The sequence below is a fragment of the Thamnophis elegans genome, chromosome 3 (genome assembly GCF_009769535.1).
Source record: "Thamnophis elegans isolate rThaEle1 chromosome 3, rThaEle1.pri, whole genome shotgun sequence".
In the NCBI taxonomy this organism is placed as follows: domain Eukaryota; kingdom Metazoa; phylum Chordata; class Lepidosauria; order Squamata; family Colubridae; genus Thamnophis; species Thamnophis elegans.
In genome coordinates, this window is record NC_045543.1 from 58,280,506 (window position 1) to 58,287,363 (window position 6,858).

Sequence of the window (6,858 nt, forward strand, 5' to 3'; positions counted from 1 at the left end):
TATTATCCCAAACCATGGATTCTTGCTTAAGTGGGCAGCGAGCAACATATTTTAATTTTGCTTCTAGGTTAGATATATTTTTGATATAATGCATATGAAATACCTTTAGCTTGGTTTATTTTAAATAAAGGATTATTCTGTAGCTAAATTGATATAACCTAAAAATATGAGTCTTGGCTTAGTCATTTCTAGATGTTGGTCAAAATGTAGGCCACCCATCCTATTAGTGGATGAGTCTAAAAGGATGTCTTATGTTCTTCCCAACATAATTGTTGGAGATCATTTTGTCTAGGATTTTATCATTTGGATAAAATATGGATCAGTTGGTCCCATCTAAATTTAAAAAGGATTATCTTACTATTAGTTTTAAGCAGTAATCTTGCTTTGGGTCATCTGGACAACTAAAATCACAAACCTATTCTTATTTATCATAAAAGCATCTGGCAAACTGACTCGCGCTCAGAGGACTGAATAAATAGAATGCAGTTTTAATTTCCTAAAAAGATACTTCAAGATAATCCTATTTATACTATGACATAACTAGTAGAAAATGCAGTGTGCCTTTAGAAGTTACTAAAATGGTACATTTAGCCAACAGATATTCTGATTAAGTAATATTTCTGGCAGAGCTGCATGCATACTTGCTAAATAGGCTGGCTTTTAATGATCCTCCTTATTCTGCAAAACCAAGAGGGAAGAATAAGGAGATTGTATCTAACACAGTCAAAACAGGAAACCCAGATAATCTCTTTCTAACCATCCTCTTCCTCTCTGTAATGAATCCTTAATATGTTCTAAAAACCCCAAATCTCATTCAAAAAAGTATAGGTACTTATTTAGGTAGGATAACTGTACTGGTTTTTAGAATTCTACACATCTCAATCTAAATACTGTATCTGCAAGAAAGAAGCAATGGTGAAATATGGTAAAAACCATACTTGAATTCAATACAAGATTAAGTTATGAAAGACTGAGGTTTGTGTTTTTTTATCACAACTTGTGTTTTATCATTTTTGTGTCATCATGGTTTGTATTGAGTATCTGCTGACTTCTCTCCCCTCCTTCCCTCCAATATTTTGCTTTTCCAATGAAGGCTTTATATTTATTGATTTGGCTTAATTTGGTTTAGCAAAGCAATTTCTCCTAAAAAGATTCCTGCATAGAAGACTGCGTGACAACCTCTGCTGCCATCCCAGCATGGCTTTTTCGGTGGCTTTCAAACCGAGTCTTGTGGCAGTGGCCACTCTGGGCGTACGCTCTATGGTTGTACGCTCTGGGAGTATGCTCTGCCAGCAGACGGTCCACAACCATAGAGTGTACACCTAGAGCGGCCACTGCCATGCTGGGGTGGCGGTGGTGGGTGGTGGCGGCAGCGGAGGTCCTCCGGCTCTGTAGGGAGAACTGGGCCAGGGCATTGTGAGGCTGGGAGGCTCACGAGCTGGAGCAGAACAGGCACTTATTCAACCCCCCCCTCCAGCCGTGCAGAGCACCATTCACTGGCATTTCAAAAGCGCAAGGCCGTGGGAGCCAGCAGTGGCAAACAGCCGCTCACGCGGCTTGGCAATACCCCTAGGTCAGTGAATTGTGAAAGGGGGTTTGGTGGGTGACTGCTTGTGAGCTTGGTCACTTCATGGCTGCTATATTGAGCTGCTACGACAGCGCAACACAGCCGTTCGCCCCTGGGGCTGTGCTCCGCTCTTTGGGAGTCCATTCACAAGAGAGCAGCCACCCGGCAACCCCCTTCTCCAGTTGGGCACAAGCAATGCGAGCGCCTTCTCTCCCGATTCCTGTGGCTTGGCACCTTCAGCATACCGCTAGGTTGGTGAGCGGCTCTCTGCCTGGCCAAAGGGGAGGGGTGTCCAGGGGGCTTATTTTCTGGGGCGTGCTTATATTTTTGCCCACTCGAAAAAGTTATTTTCCGGACATGTGATATTTTTGGGGAAACATGGTAGATTTTTGAAGAATTCACTATGTCCTTTCAAATTGTTATTCTTAGAAACAGATGTGAACCATGTCAGTGCCACGAACAAGAAGTCCTTACAGTTCATTATTTTAAAGTCATTGCGATCCTAACCTGTGCTTTCAATGTAAGATTTAGTTTGAGTCCCTGGTAAGTGTGTAAATAGTGTAGAAAGTTAGTACCTACCCCTCTCCTAGAAGAATGAAATATTTTGAGAAATATTAAAAAGGCAGAATATTATATTTCCCTAAATGAGAAATGGAGAAACATGTTTTTCAGAGTCAGGCTCACTCTTAATAGTACCCATCTTTCTTAATAACCCTCAGTAGATGTCAGCACTTAAGAGATAGAGAGAGCAAATACCCTCACCCAAGATTCAACAAAGGTAGGAATAGCCCTCAGTCACAATAGGAATTGGCCAACACAAGCCTCCATTGCATCAGCAGCCCAAACTTAGCTCAGACAAACTCCTAGGATAGTGATGGCAAAACTTTTTTGGCTCTGGTGCTAAAAGCGGGGGGAGTGCAGGGGGACGTTTGCAGGCGTGCCACACCCATAATGCTATGCGTGCGATACCACCTCCACCACCCCACCCCCACTTCTCTGAAGCCTCCGGAGGATGAAAAATGGACCTACGGGGAACCCGGACGTTTGGGAATGGTGACTTCCAGTTTGTCTGTAGGACCGATTTTGACCTCCAGAGCCTTCAAGAGGCTTCCATGAAGGCTCCGGAGGGCGAAAAACAGACCTATGGACAAACTGGAAATCACTTCTGGTTTGTTTGTAGGGCTGGTTTTTGTCCTCCAGAGCCTTCAGGGAAGCCTCCTGAAGGCACCAGAAGGCTCCAGAGAGCGAAAAATGGACCTACGGGGAACCCGGAGGTTTGGGAATTGTGACTTCCGGTTTGTCCATTGGGCCGTTTTTCACCCTCTGTAGCCTTAAGGGGCCTTCAGGGGGTTTTCCTGAAGGCTCCAGAGGGCAAAAACCGGCCCTATGAGCAAACCGGAAGTGACTTCCGGTTTGTCCGTAGAGCCAGTTTTTGCCCTCCAAAGCCTTCAGAGAAGCCTCCTGAAGGTCCCTGAAGCCTCCAGAGGGCGAAAAATGGCCTCCAAAGTCAGCTGGCCAGCGCGCCCGTGCACATTGGCCAGCTCGCAGGGCAATGCCTCGTGTGTCCTGACAAATGGCTCTGCGTGCCACCTGTGGCACGCGTGCCATAGGTTTGCCATCACGGTCCTAGGATTTATACATGGCACCATGGGAGTCTGACAACAGCCAATAGAATACATGTTCTTGAACATGAAGCTTAAGTGCAAAGCCCAAAGAGAAGGTATAAATACCCTCCACTCTCAACTCCATGTGGTCAGCTGCCCAGAACCACCCATGTACTTCTGCTTCATCAATAAATGAACTATCTTTCCATGCAGCCTCCATATTTCCAATGTCTTTCTCCCGGCTTGGAACTGAACCAGATGGATATTTCTTCCAACAATAGCAACACCATAATAATAGATGGGAACGTCTGGAGAAATGGGAAAAAAGCACAACTGCCTAATTTGACTTGACCCTGAAAGTGCATGGGAGCTCTGCTCCCCCTCCTTTTAAAAAAAAAACAAAGAAGAGAAAGGATTTGGAAGGGGTTAATCTTTCTTTATATTTTTCCAGTTTATTTTTATTTTCAAAGGCATTGTACATGTGTATGGTTTTCTGGCCATGGGTATTTTTCTACCACTGAAAAATACCACTCCCTAAGAAGCAGTGTTCTTCAATGTGCCTGTTTTTCTTCTTGTTTTCTTTGAAACTGAATGATTTTAATGCATTAAGTGTTTGTTCAATCCCTTTCCTCTCAATCAAGCAACGAATTAGCGAACAAAGTAATAGCCAAAAGGCAACATGGGTTTGTCAAAAACAGATCATGCCAGACTAATCTTATTGCATTCTTTGATAATGTGACAAAATTAGTGGACCAGAGGAATGCCGTCGATATAGTATACTTGGACTTCAGTAAGGCATCTGATAAGGTAGTCCATAACCTAATACTAGATAAAGTAGAAGAATGTGGGTTAGACAACATCACCACCAGATGGATTCGTAACTGGCTGACCGACCGTACTCAATGCGTAGTCCTCAATGGAACTGCATCTTCATGGAGGGAAGTATGCAGTGGAGTACCCCAAGGCTCTGTTTTGGGCCCAGTACTCTTCAACATTTTCATCAATGATTTGGGTGAGGGGATAAATGGGGAACTCATCAAATTTGCAGATGACACCAAGCTGGCAGGAATAGCCAACACTCCAGAAGATAGGCTAAAGGTACAGAAGGATCTTGACAAACTTGAAAATTGGGCACTATCTAATAAAATGAAATTTAATGGTAAAGAGAGTAAGGTTCTACATTTAGGCAACAAAAATGAAATGCACAGGTACAGTATAGGTGGTACCTTGCTCAACAGTAGTAACTGTGAAAGGGATCTTGGGGGGGGCAGAGATCGACCCCTAGGCCCCTAACATATGGGGTGCCTCAGGGTTCGGTCTTATCCCCCCTACTATTCAACATCTACATGAAACTGCTGGGAGAGATCATCCGCAGGCACGGGATAAGATACCATCAATATGCGGACGATACCCAGTTGTATCTGTCCGCCCCGTGCCAACTCAATGAAGCGGCAGACGTGATGAACCGAGGCCTTGAGGCCGTTATGGACTGGATGAGGGCTAACAAGCTTGTACTCAACCCAGAAAAGACCGAGTGGCTGTTGTGCTTCCCTCCCAAAGATTCGACCAATATTCCATCACTCAGGCTGGGGGGTCAAATTTTACACCCCTCAGAGAGGGTTCGCAACTTGGGAGTCCTCCTGGATCCACAGCTATCCTTTGACCACCACCTGATGGCTGTGACCAGGGGGGCATTTGCCCAGGTTCGCCTGGTGCGCCAGTTGCGACCCTACCTGAATCGGGAGGCTCTCACAACAGTCACTCGGGCCCTCGTGACCTCTAGGCTGGAATACTGCAATGTGCTCTACATGGGGCTGCCCTTGAAGAGCATCCGGCAACTTCAGCTAGTCCAGAACGCGGCCGCGCGAGTGATCGTGGGTGCACCTCGGTTCACCCACATAACACCTATCCTCCGCGAGCTGCGCTGGCTACCTGTCGATCTCCGGGTGCGCTTCAAGGTGCTACTAGTCACCCATAAAGCCCTTCATGGTAGTGGATCTGCGTACTTGAGAGACCGCCTTCTGCCAATTACCTCCCTGCGACCAATTAGATCTCATAGATTGGGCCTCCTCCGAATTCCATCTGCCAGCCAATGCCGGCTGGCAACTACAAGGAGGAGGGCCTTTTCAGTAGTAGCTCCGACCCTTTGGAACGAGCTCCCCGTGGAGATTCGTACTCTCACCACCGTCCAGGCCTTCCGCATAGCACTTAAGACCTGGCTAGCCCGTCAGGCCTGGGGACAAAGATAGCCGCCCCTCCCGAATGATGAATGAATGTTGCTCATTATTTTTACTTTATGTGTGTCTACGTCATTGTTTGTATTCCCCTTTCCTGATTTTATGTGAGCCGCCCTGAGTCCCCTCAGGGAAAAGGGCGGCCTATAAATGTGAATAAACTCTTAAACTCTTAAACTCCTAGTGAACAACCATTTAAATATGAGCCAACAGTGTGCAGCAGCTGCCAAAAAAGCCAACACAGTTCTAGGCTGCATAAACAGAGGGATAGAATCAAGATCACGTGAAGTATTAATACCACTTTATAATGCCTTGGTAAGGCCACACTTGGAATACTGCATTCAGTTTTGGTCACCACAATGTAGAAAAGATGTGGAGACTCTAGAAAGAGTGCAGAGAAGAGCAACAAAGATGATTAGGGGACTGGAAACTAAAACATATGAAAAACGGTTGCAAGAACTGGGTATGTCTAGTTTAATAGAAAGAAGGCCTAGGGGAGACATGCTAGCAGTGTTCCAATATCTCAGGGGTTGCCACAAAGAAGAAGGAGTCAAACTATTCTCCAGGGCACCTGAGGGTAGAACAAGAAGCAATGGGTGGAAACTAATCAAGAAGAGAAGCAACTTAGAAGTGAGGAGAAATTTCCTGACAGTTAGAACAATTAATCAGCTTGCCTCCAGAAGTTGTGAATGCCCCAACACTGGAGGTCTTTAAGAAGATGTTGGATAGCAATTTGTCTGAAACAGTATAGGGTTTCCTGCCTAGGCAGGGGGTTGGACTAGAAGACCTCCAAGGTCTCTTCCAACTCTGCTATTGTATTATTGTATTAATTTAGTCACAATGGCTGTGGAACATCAGTGGAACACCAAAGAAAGCTGAATTAAAATTTCTGTCTTTTGCACAGCTTTCAAAAATGCTATGGCAATGAAGGTAATTTTGGTTCTCCTTTTCAAGACTATTTCCTTCAAAACAGAACAGAAATTAGTCATTGTCAGACATTTCAGGTTCCCAGCCAGTTATTCTTAATAAAGTTTGTGGGTCTTAATCACCAGGTAATAGATACAGATAATAGATATAAGAGTAGAAATCTAGGAAAGACCTTTCCCATAAGTTTAAAATTTAACAATAACGCCAATTCTTCAGATTCATTTGATTTAATCCCACAATTGTAAATAGACTTAAATGCAAACACAGTCACTGGATTAGTAAAACAGTAGCAGGTTGCAACTATTATAATAGTAGAAACTATTCCTCACCAAAAATATATCGATCAGGTTCAAATGTTGATATAGCATATTAAGTCATTTGCAAAAATTCATATTTTAGCTTCGTTTAATGTAGTCCAATTTCTGCATGGAAAGTGACTGCATAAAAACAATGAAAACTATATACATTTCAACAATACCAAGGTATTGTATCCAAGGTAATTAAAATTTAGAATCGCTAACGCAGC